The following is a 12,814-nucleotide window of genomic DNA, read 5'->3' as shown; positions in this document are numbered from 1 at the left end:
TTCACTGCATCTGTGCCAGCATTATTGTTTTACAATTTTTAAAATAATGGCCATTCTGACTGGTGTAAAGTAGTATCTTGTTGTGGTTTTAATTTGCATTTCCCTGATAATGAGTGATGTTGAGCAATTTTTCATATGCTGGCCATTTGTATATCTGCTTTTGAAAGATATCTGGTCATGTCCTTTGCCCACTTTTTAAATGGGGTCATTTGCTTTTTTCTTCCTGATTTGTTTGAGTTCTTTGTACATTCTGGATAATAGTCAGATGTATAGTTTGCAAATATCTTCTCCTATTTGTAAGTTGCCTGTTTGTTCTATTGATTATGTCTTTTGCTGTGCAGAATTTTTAGTTTAAATCCCAATTATTTATTTTTGTTGCTTTTGCTATTGGGGTTTTAGCTATAAATTATTTGCCTAGGCAAATGTCCAGAAGAGTTTTTCCTAGGTTTTCTTCTGGAATGTTTATGGTTTCAAGTTTGACATTTAAGTCTTTAATCCATCTTGAGTTAATTTTTCTTTTCTTTTTTTTTTTTTTTTTTGAGTTGGAGTATCACTCTGTCACCAAACTGGAGTGCAGTGGCTGCTCCTGGTCACTGCAGCCTCGACAAGCTGGGCTGCGGTGATCCTTCCGCTCAGCCTTCCAGGTAGCTGGAACTATAGGCACGCGCTACCATGCCTGGCTAATTTTTTGATTTATTGTAGAGATGAGGTCTTGCCAAGTTGCCCAGGCAAGTCTCGAACCCGCGGGCTCAGGCAATCCACTCACCTCAGCCTCCCAAAGCACGGGATTACAGGCTGAGCCTCCAAGCCTGGCTTGAGTTAATTTTTCTATGTGGGGAGACAAAGGAATCCAGTTTCATTTTTCTGCATGTAGCTACCCAATTTTCCCAGCACCATCTGTTGAATAGGGTGTCCTTTCCCCAGTGTGTGTTTTTGTCCGCTTTGTCAAAAATCAGTTGGTTATAGGTATATGGGTTTGTTTCTGGATTCTCTATTCTGTTCCACTGATCCATGTGTCTGCTCTTGTGCCAGTACTACGTTGTTTTGGTTACTGCAGCTGTGTAGTATAATTTGAAGTCAGGTAATGTGATGCTTCCAGCTTTGTTCTTTTTGCTTAGGATTGCTTTGGCTATTCTGGCTCTTTTTTGGTTCCATATGAATTTTAAGATTGTTTTTTCTTATTCTGTGAAAATGACGTTGGCAGTATGATAGGGATTGTGTTGAAGCTGCAGATTACTTTGGATAATATGGTCATTTTAACAATGCTGGTTCTTCCAACTCATGAGCATAGGATGTCTCTCCATTTGTCTGTGACCTCTAAAACTTCTTTCATAAGTATTTTGTAGCTCTCCTTGTAGAGATCTTTCGCCTCCTTAGTTAAATATATTCCTCAGTATTTTAGCTTTTTGGTTGCTATTGTAAATAAAATTGAGTTTTTTATTTGATTCTCAGTTTGCATGCTACTGGTGTATAGCAGTGCTACAGATTTGTGTGTGTTAATTTTGTATCCTGAAACTTTACTGAATTCATTTGTCAAGTCCAGGAGTCCTTAGGAAGAATCATCAGTATTCAGAGATAACTTGGTTTCTTCTTTTCCAATGTGGATATCCTTTGTTAAATTTTTTAAATCTTGCCTGATTGCTCTGGCTAGGACTTCCAGTACTGTGAAAGTGGGCATCTTTTCCTTGTTCCAATTCTGAGAGGGAATGTGTTCAACTTTTCTCCATTCAGAATGACATTGACTGTGGGTTTGTCCTATACTGCTTTTATTATTTTGAAGAATGTTCCTTCTATGCCTATTTTGCTGAGGGTTTTTATCATGAAGGAATGCTGGATTTTCTCAAATGCTTTTTCTGCATCATTTCTAGTGAAATGATCACATGATTTTTTAAAAAATTCTGTTAATGTGATGGATCACATTTATTGCCTTGCATAGTTGAAGCATCCTTGCATTGCTGGGATAAAGCCCGTTTGTGGCGAATTTTTTCCTTTTATTTGCTGTTGAATTTCGTTTGCAATATTTTGTTGAGATTTTTCACATCTATGTTCATCAGGGATATTGGTCTGTAGGTTTCTTTTTTTGTTGTGTCTTTTGCTGGCTTTGGTATCCTCTTCAATCTTACGGAAAAGCTTCAGTAGAATTGATATGTTTTTCTTTGAACATCTGGTAGAATTCAGCTATGTCTGTCAGGTCTAGGAGATTTTTTTTGTTGGGAGACTTCTAATTACTGTTTCAATCTTGCTACTCAGTATTGTCTGTTCAGGATTTCTATTTCTTCCTGAGTCAAGTTGGGATAGTGTATGTTTTTGATAATTTATTAATTTCCTCTAGATTATCTAGTTTGTTGGCATAGAGGTGTTTGTAATAATCTTGAATGCATTTGTGTTTTTGTCACATTAGTTGTAATGTCTCCATCTTCATTTCTTTTTTTCTAAACTTTGAATTTTTTTATTTTATGATAACATGTGAAACCATCAGCAATACACATCTGCAATAAAAACATGTATATACACATTTATTGAATTTTTGTTTTTGTTGCGTTGTATTTCAGTAAACCAAAAAAAGAAAAACTTTTAGAATTTTAATAACAGATTTTGGTGTGATAATTTTTAGCTAAAATAAATACAACTAGTAAACTAAAATGCAGCAGGTGTTTAGAATTGTATAACCTGTTCTAGGGAATCCCAAAGTGTGTGATGAGGCATCATTGACTAATCACTTGAATTTTTATTGTAAAAGTGATTCATGGACTTAGAAATAAAAATTTAAATAGCATGGGAAAGTTTTAAATGCAGAGTTAATATTTTTTTAGTGCCCCATTTCATTCCTACCTTTGATATTAATTACTCTTGAGTACCTTTTATTTCACTCTGTAGGTGGTGATTTCACAACTCTACATGATAGCTTCCATTTTCATTTCTTATCGAGCTAATTTAAATCTTCTCTCTTCATTTCCTAATTAATCTAGCTAGTTGGTTCATCAATTTTATCATTTCGAAGAACCAACTTTTTGTTTAATTGATTCTTTAGATTTTTTAATTTTAATTTCATTTAGTTGTGCTCCAATCTTCGTATTTTCTTTTGCTAGATTTGGGTTTGGTTTGTTCTTTGAAAAGTGATGTTGGGTTGTTGATATGCAATCTTTCAGTTTTATTAATGCAGACCTTAAGTGCTGTACATTCTCCTCTGTGCACAGCTTTGACTGTGTCCCAGAGGTTTGGATAATGTGTTTCATTATTATCATTCATCTGAGGAATTTTTGAATTTCCAACTTGATTTCATTGTTGACCCAAGGATCATTCAGGAGCAGATTGTTTAACTTCCATGTTTTTGTTTGTTTTTGTGAGTTCTTCTTGGAATAACTAGTTTTATTCCTCTGCTCTGAGAAGGTGTTTGATATAATTTAGATTTTTTGAATTACTGAGACTTGATTTGTGTCCTATCATATGGCTTCTTGGAGAATGTTCCATGTGCTGAGAAAAATGTATATTCTGTAGTTCTAGGGTTGAATATTCTGTAGATGTCTGTTCCGTTTGTTATAGGAGCCAGTTTAACTCCAATGTCTTTTTTTTTTTTTTTTTGGTCAGAGTCTCACGCTGTTGCCCAAGCTGAAGTGCAGCCTTGACCTGCTGGGCTCAGGCAATCCTTCTGCCTCCACCTTCCAAGCAGCTGGAACAACAGGCGTGCACTACCATGCCAGGCTAATTTTTTTTATTTGCTGTAGAGATGAGGTCTCACCAAGTTGTCCAGGCTGGTCTCGAACCCCTGGGTTTAGGTAATCCTTTCATCTCAGCTTCCCAAAGTGCTGAGATTATAGGCTTGAGCCACCGAGCCTGGTCAGCCAGTGTTTTTTTAATTGACTTTCTGCCTTGATGATCTATTGCCATCAACAGAGTGTTGAAGTCTCCCACTATTACTATATTTCTGTCTATCCCTTTTTTAGGTCAAGTAAAACTTGTTTTATAATTCTGGGGCCTTAGCATTTGATGTATATATATTTAAAATTTGTGTGTATTCTTGTTTAATTGATCCCTTTATTATTATATCTTTATCATTTTTTTTTTTTTTTTTACTGTTGTGAATTTAAAGTATGTTTTATCTGGTAATAGAATGGCTACTCCTGCATGGTTTAGTTTCCATTTGTGCGGAATATGCCCCCCCCCCCTTTTACCTTGAATCTACAGAATATTTTGTGTGTTAAGTGGGTCTCTTGAAGGCAGCAGATATTTGGGTTGTGTGTGTGTGTTTTGTCCATTCTGCCAGTCTATATCTTTTTAGTGGGGTATTGAGACCATTTATGTTCAGGGTTAAAAATGATGTAAGTACTATCCCATTTATCATACTGGTTGTTATCCAGTTGCTTTATTTATTTATTTAATCTATTGTGTTGGTGTTCTATAAGCCCTGTGAGTCTTATGATATCCACTATCTTTCTATTGGAACATTTTAACCTTTGATTTCAGTATTTAGAACTCCTGTGAGCATTTCTTGTAGAGCCAATCTAGTGGTAACAAATTCCCTCAATGTTTTCTTGTCTTAGAAATATTTCATTTCTCCCTCATTTATAAAATTTAGTTTTGCGGGATACAAAATTCCTGGCTATTATTTTATTTGAGGAGATTGAAGATGGAGACCTAATCTCTTCCAGCATGTGGGTTTTTTCTGAGAAGTTTGCTGTTAGTCTGATAAGTTTACCTTTGTAAGTTATTTGATGCTTTTTGTCTCACTTCTTTCCCTCACATTAAACTTGTATAACCTGATTACTATATGCCTTGGGTATGACCTTCTGCAACGAATCTTCTGGGGGGTTTTGGGTTTCTTGTATCTGAGTATTTAAGTATCTGGTAAGGCCATTATTCCCTCAAATAGGTTTTCTAAACCTGTCGCTTTCTTTTCTTTGTCAGGAACATCTATGATTCTTAGGGTTGGACATTTTACATAATCCCACATTAATTGGAAGCTTTATTCTCTTCTCTTGATTTTTTAAAAATTGTTGTCTGATTAGATTAATTCCAAAGTCTTGTCTTCAAGTTCTCAGATCCTTTCTTCTACTTGTCCTAGTCTACTGTTGAAAGTTTCCACTGTATTTTGTATTTACCTAAATTATTCTTTCATTTCCAGAATTTGGTTTTTTTTGTTTTTGTTTTGTTTTTTGAGTTGGAGTCTCACTCCTTCTCCCAGGCTGGAATGCAATGGCATGCACGCTCACGGCCTCCCCAGCCTCGAACTTCTGGGCTCCAGCAATCCTTCTGTCTCAACCTTCCGAGTAGCCAGAACTACAGATGCATGCTACCACACCCAGCTTTTTTTTATTGTAGAGATGAGGTCTCACCAAGTTGCCTGAGCTGGTCTTGAACTCACAGGCTCAGGCAATTCACTCACCTCGGCTTCCTAAAGTGCTGGAATTACAGGCTGAGCCACTGAGCCCAGTCAAGTTTTTTTTTTTTTACATGTCTATCCTTTTGGAGAATATTTCATTAATGTCCTTAATAGTTTTCTTAATTTCTTTATGTTGGTTTTCAACTTTATTTTGAATCTCATTCCAGATCTAGTGCAGGAAATGTACAAAAAAAGCCTGGAACAACTCAATGTACCAGAATTGGGGTTTCCCATAGTCTGTGGAAGCATGTCACAAGGACTAGGATCCAGCCTGAAGGAGTTCCCACTGGCCAGAACATGTGAGGTCAATAACAATAACAGCCATAAACTGAAACACACCAATTGACACTGTTTTAACACATTTTCATTAGTTGCTTTTGGAAGATGCTTATTATTCTGAATACTGATAAAGGAGAAAAATCTAGCACTTTCTTCTCCTTTCCTTTACAATCGATGTAACACTATATTCAAACCAAATATTCCAGCTGAAAGAGAAAGGAATACAAGAACTAGAGTACTTTTTGCAATCCTTTATGAATTAACAAATCTAGGAAATTACTATCAATATCTAATAACATCACAAAAAAGGAGACTCTCTGATGGTATGCACATCCTATGGGGGTGGCCAGTACCACCTATGAGGGACCTTGTCAAACAAAAACAAACTTAAATTTGATCACATTAAGAGCTACAAAATACAGTAAGGTCCAACCACAACTGCCAGGAAAAAAGAGACAGAGAAACATGTTAAATGGTGCTGCAAGCAAGCAGTAAGCATCCTTGAAAATTCACAAGGCAAACACAAAAGTATAAAATACAAGAACAAGCAATTTTTTAGAAAAATCAAGTGGGATCCAAGAGACATAAGACACTCAATATCTAAGCCTTATTAGGATCCCAATTCAAGCTAGCAGACTGTGAGAACATGTATCTATTGGAGAATTTGAGCTATAGGATGATATGACACAGATTTCACCACAATTGCATATTAACACAATTAACATTTTATTTTCATAATGGTTTTGGAGTGTGATAATGGTGCTGTGACTGTGTTTTTATGTGATATCTGAAACTTGCATCAAAATCATCCAGGGGTTGGGTAGTGGATGAGGGTAATAATTCTGCCATATAGCTAAGAAATGGGCCCTCATAATAAATCTAAAAGAAAGCAAAGAAGTGGCCAGATGCAGTGGCTCAAGCCTGTAATCCCAGCACTTTGGGAGGCCCCAGCGAGAGGACTGCCTGAGCCCACAGGTTTGAGACCAGCCTGGGCAACATAGTGAGACCTTGTCTCTACAATAAATCAAAAAATTAGCCAGGCGTGGTAGTGCATGCCTGTAGTTCTGGCTACTTGGAAGGCTGAAATGGAAGGATCATTGGAGCCCAGCAGGTCAAGGCTGCAGTGGCCATAAGCATGTCACTGCACTCCGGCCTGGGCGATGGAGACTCCAACTCAAAAAACAAACAAATAAACTAACTAGCAAACAAACAAAAAAGCAAAGAAGTGAACAGAGCCTCAGATCCCCATGCTCTCTCTGGCAGGAAACTGGAGATTTACTTTACAGAGCATGTGAAATAGAGGCTCTCAGAACTGAGGGTATGGCATCATACTGAAAACAAAGGGTTAGTAAACATTAACACTGTCAAATAGGAAGAGTTCACACCTTCTTCCCCTCACTCAGCACCCAGAATACTGACCAGTAGGCCAACAGTCCCTGAAAAGGAGTCTGGAATAGAAATAATCTGGCCAGTCCAAGACAAAATACCTACAAATACTTACATGGAGAGTTTCCCTGCTGGGCACAGTGGCTCATATCTGCAATCCCAGCAACTTGGGAGATTGAGACAGGAGGGTCACTTGAGGCTAGGAGTTTGAGATCAGCCTGGGAAACATAGCAAGAAAAAAAATTTCCCCATAAAAAGATCTAGCAAGGTTACCCTATTATAAACCATACAGTTGTCATGGTCAGAGTTTCCATTCATTTTTTAGTGCCCTGATCTTAAAAACAAAGATGAACAGATATTCAAAGAAAGCCTCTAATATGAAACACAGAGATCAGATCATAGAACCTGGGAAAATGGAACATGGAAAGCAGTAAGACTATAACTGAAGTTTCAGGAAAAAAGAGAACAGATAAAAACTGGGGTTGGGGTGAAGGTGAGGGGAGTGGTAAGGAAATCAGATAAATAATTTAAGAAAATTTCCTAGAATGTGAAGACATGAAACAGGCCACTGAGATGACCCACCCCAGAGCACATCCCAGGGAAATCCAGACTACTGGGTACAGGAAAATGATTCAAAAAGTTCTGAAGAAAGAGGTAGGGAAAAGATCAAGAATCAGAATGGCATTAAACTTCTCAGCTGTTGACAGATAAAAATAATAAAATCATGCCATCATAAGTAAGAGGAAAAATTATTTCCAACCTAGAATTCTATACCCAGACAAACTAGCAAGCAAGTATGATAACAGAATAGTTTCCAATATTAAAGATTTTCACAAATTAACTTTCCATGTACCCTTTTACTCAGGAAGTTACTGGAACATATGCTCCACCAAAACAAGTAAACCAAGAAAGAAAAAGAAATAGGAAACAGAAGCTAAATGAGAAAATCAACTTCTGCTTCAGTTCACGATGGAGTAACAAGCACAGCATCTAACCAACCACTGCAGCCAACTGTAAAAGTGGACAGAATAACATAATAGCTGCTTTCAGACACTGGGCACAAGCAGTGAAGAAATGCTAACCCCATAGTCACCCTGGCTTTTGACCAGAGGCATTTCCAGGCCATGGACACAGCTAGAGGAACCCAAGCACAGTCTCGTGCTCTTGTTGATGTGAGAAGGTGGAATCCCAAGTTTGGGGGCTGATGAGATGGCTACAGTTAGAGTCCCAGAAAGGAGGAGGCTGAAGAAAAAGGGCTAAAGAAATGTGAAAAGGGGTTAAGAGGCCATGATTGTAGACAATGAAACTCTACAAAGCCAGATTAAACAGACAGTGACAGAAAGAAATGACAGAAAGTTGTAAGATGAACAGTTCTCAAAGCTCACAGTGGGTACAAGGCACTTCAGTCAGTCAGAGCAAGTCTTTGGGCATTCCCTTGGTCATTCAGTGAAGATCACAGAGAGGTCCTACTTTAGAAGTAGGGCTGAGCTATTGATGGAGCAAACTCTAGACCTGACTTAGCCATGTTTAAAAACAGGACTCAATATCCCTTCACACCCATTGGGATGGATGTTATAGAAAACAAAATCCAGAAAACAAGTGCCAGTGAGAACATGGAGAAACTGGAACCCTTGTGGGTATGTAAAATGGTACAATTGCTGTGGACAGTAGTATGATTGTTCCTCAAAAAATAAAAATGCAACTACCATATGATCCAGTCAATCCACTTCTGGGTACATACCCAAAATAATTTAAAGCATATGTCAAAGATATATCTGTCCACCCAAGTTCACTGAAGTATTATTCACAACAGCCATGAGGTGGAAACAAACCAAGTGTCCACAGATGGATGAATGGATTAACAAAATGCACTCTATCCACATGGTGGAATATTATTCAGCCCTAAAAAACAAAAAAGGAAACTGACATAAATTAGATCAATCTTGAGGACATTACACTGAGTGAAATAAACATACTAGCCATAAAATTATTGATGTTGTGGGATTCCCCTTACAGAAGATACCTGGAGTAGTCAAATTCTTAGAGACAGAAAGTAGAATGGTGGTTGCTAGGTGCCAGGGGCAAGCGAGGAGAAATGGGAAATTAATGTTTGATGAGGGCAGAGTTTCAGTTAAAGAAGATGAAAAAGTTCTGGGGGTGGATGGTGGTGATGGTTGTATAACAATATAAATGCTCTTAATGTCATTGAACTAAACACTTAAAACTGGATTTGATGTTATGTTTTTATTTTACCACAATTTAAAAATACTTTTTCTCATTAATTCTAAAAAAAAGGCCTCAAGTGGATCAAACTGATTACACATAACTACCTGCCAACACAACTTATTAAAGACAACAAAATCCAGTTATTCAACAATGTAACATTCACAATGTTCTAATAAAAAAATTACTAGAAATATATAATTTCAAGAGTTTTTGGAAGGGGGAGCCTCTGTCATCCAGGCTGGAGTACAGGGGCACCCTCATGGCCACCACATCCTGAGCCTGCTGGTCTCAGGCAATCCTTCTGCCTTAGTCTTCCAAGTAGCTGGGACTACAGGTGCATGCCACCATGCCTGGGTAACTTTTTTATTTATCATAGAAACAAGGTCTTGCCACATTGCCCAGGCTGGTCTCAAACACCTGGCCTCAGGCAATCCTCTCACCTCTTTCTCCCAAAGTGCTGGGATTACAGGCATGAGTCACCATATTCAGCCCAAGATTTTTCTTACTCTTCACATAATGGTGAAGTAGCAGGGACTAAACTACCCTCCAGCTTTATATAACAAGATACCACAAATATGTGAATGCTTTTCCTGATGTTGAACAAAAGTCAGTGGGATTTCGGTTTCTGAGGGGCAGGGAACAAAGAGGTGAGCCCTACAGTCCCATCAGGTTCTATCTGGAGGCACTTTCTAGGTGCGGGGGGAGGGTGGACACACATGGTCTGGTAGTCTATGATGTCAGGGTGCCATTGCTCACTGCACAGAAAGCCAATTCTTGAGACAGAGTATTGCCAGGGGAAAAGGCTTTCTATTTGAGTGACATCAGCCAAGGAGAACAGGAAGTTCATTCTCAAATCCATTCCCCCATCCCACACTGAAGTCAGGGACTTATATAGTGGGGCAAGAATGTAGAAAACAGGAACCAGGGAGGGGTCAGGAAGAGGAGTTGAGAAACAGGAGGGACCTGGCATCTCATTATCTAGGTGCAGTGATCTGGTGAGTTTCATTTCCTTAATACTATAGACCTGAGGGTTGGTTTCCTGAGAAAAGACTTCAGAAAAAACAAATGTAAGTCTTAAGCTTTAAGACCAGGAGGGTCAAAGAACCAGTAGTTCTTTGGGGAAGTTGGCTGGTTTCAGAAGCAATAAGAAAATACCAGCTGGGCTCGGTGGCTCAGCCTGTAATCCCGCGCCTTTGGGAGGCTGAGGTGAGTGGATTGCCTGAGCCCGCGGGTTCGAGACCCGCGTGGGCAGCGAGACCTCATCTCTACAATAAATCAAAAAATCAGCCGGGCGTGGTAGTGCATGCCTGTAATTCCGGCTACTTGGAAGGCTGAGGCGGAACGATCGCCAGAACCCAGCAGGTCGAGGCTGCGGTGGCCGGGAGCCGCCACTGCACTCCAGTCTGGGCGACAGAGTGAGACTCCAACTCAAAAAAAAAAAAAAAGAAAATACCAAGCAGGCCAACATGTGTGTAATTGGAGTTAAGAGAGTGGAGAAAGGAAAATAAAAATTGTTGAAAAAATGATGGCTGGAATTTTTAAAAATTTGGTAACTAAAATCCCACACATCCAAGATTCCTAATGAAACCCAAGCAGATGAAACATAAAGAGAATCATGCCAAAACACATCATAATAAAACTGGTGAAAACTGTGAGAGAGATAATAAAAGCAGCCAGAGGCAAGGTGGGAATGACAGTGAGACTCATCAGTAGCTATTTGAGCCAAAACAATACATTAAAAATCCTGAAAGAAAAACCAACCCAGAATTCTCTGTCTAGCAAAAATCTCTTCAGAAATGAAGGCAGATTACTCTTCCAGATCATCAAAAGCTAAGAAAACTCACAGCTAGCAGATATATACCACAAGAGTTACTGAAGAAAGCCTTTTAGGAGAAAGAAGGAAAATGACACCAGATGAAAATCTAGAACTGCACAAAGGAGAGAAGATTGCCAGAACACGTGAATCTGTGGATAAACTTAAAAGACAATTTCCGCTCATTTTAAAATCCTTTAGAAGGTTAATTAACAGTTAAAAGGAAAAATAATGACAATGAATTATGGGATTAGTAGCATATGTAGAAGTAAAATGGATGGCAATGATAACACAAAGGACAGAGTAGAAATGGAGACAAATGACTAAGTTTGCATGTTGGTCATCAAGGGAGACAATTTTTTTAAATGTAGATGCGTTAATTAGCAGACACATAAAAAGCATTCAACAAAATTCAGTATCTATTTATGATATTTGAGAAAACCTTTAGAAAACTAGGAATAGAGAAGAACTTCCTCATTCTGATAAAAGGTATCCATAAACAACCTACAGCTAACACTACAGTCGTTGTAGAAGACTGAATGTTTTGCAGCAGAGATCAAGAATAAGGCTAGAGTGTCTATTCCTACTATTTCCAGGCTACATTTTACTGTAGGTTCTAACTAGCACAAAAAGGGAAGGAAAGCAATAAAAGACATCCAGATTGGAAAGGAAGACATACAATGTTGCTTTTTTAAAAAAAGATAACCTGATCATCTCAGTAGGAAATACAACAAAATCAGTATATAAACTACCACAACTCATAAATGAGTTTAGAAAAGTAGGATACAAAGTCAACAGATAGAAAGATACTGCCTCAGTCTATAATCCCAACACTTTGGGAGGCAGAGGTGAGTGGATTGCCTGAGCCCGCAGGTTCGAAACCAGCCCAGGCAACTTGGCAAGACCTTGTCTCTACAATAAATAAAAGAGTCAGGTGCGGTAGTGCACACCTGTAGTTCTGGCTACTTGGAAGGCTGAGGCAGAAGGATCGCCGGAGTCCAGCAGGTCGCCGCTGGTGTGGCTGTGAGCGTGCCACTGTATTCCAGCCTGGGCGATGAAGTGAGACTCAAACTCAAAAAAAAAAAAAGATACTGCCTCTCAGTATTCTAGTATGAACAACAATAAGATGAAATTTTAAAAACACTACCATTTATAACAGCTTCCTAAAACATGAAATACTTATGGACAATTTTAATAAAATAGATGGAACACCCACATCATGAAAATGATAAAATACTGACAAAAATTAAGTAAGTCTGAAAAAAATAGACCACAGTCATGGATCAGAAGATTCAAATTGGTAAGATGTCACTTCTCCCTACATTGATCTGTAGATTCAACATAATTCCACACAAAACTGTATTACACATTTTTTTCCCTGTAGAAATTAACAAACTGATCCTACAAAGTATAGGAAAAGGCAAAGGAGCTAGAATTGCCAAAACAATTTTGAATAAAAAAGATCAATGTAGGCCAGGGGTGGTGGCTCATGCCTATAATCCCAGCACTTTGGAGGGGGCGCAGCTGAGAGGACTGCCTGAGCCCAGGTTTGAAACCAGCCTGGGTCACTTGGTGAGACATCTCAACAATAAATTTTTTTTTAAATTAGCCAGGTGTGGACGCACATGCCTGTAATTCCAGCTACTTGAAAGGCTCAGGCAGGATTGCCTGAGCCCAGCAGGTCGAGGTTGTGGTGGCCGTGAGTGTGCCACTGCACTCCAGCCTGGGCA

This window comes from Carlito syrichta, unplaced genomic scaffold (assembly GCF_000164805.1).
Source record: "Carlito syrichta isolate Samal-C Ts95f unplaced genomic scaffold, Tarsius_syrichta-2.0.1 Scaffold309314, whole genome shotgun sequence".
Taxonomy (NCBI): domain Eukaryota; kingdom Metazoa; phylum Chordata; class Mammalia; order Primates; family Tarsiidae; genus Carlito; species Carlito syrichta.
Note: the sequence above shows the minus strand (reverse complement) of the source record.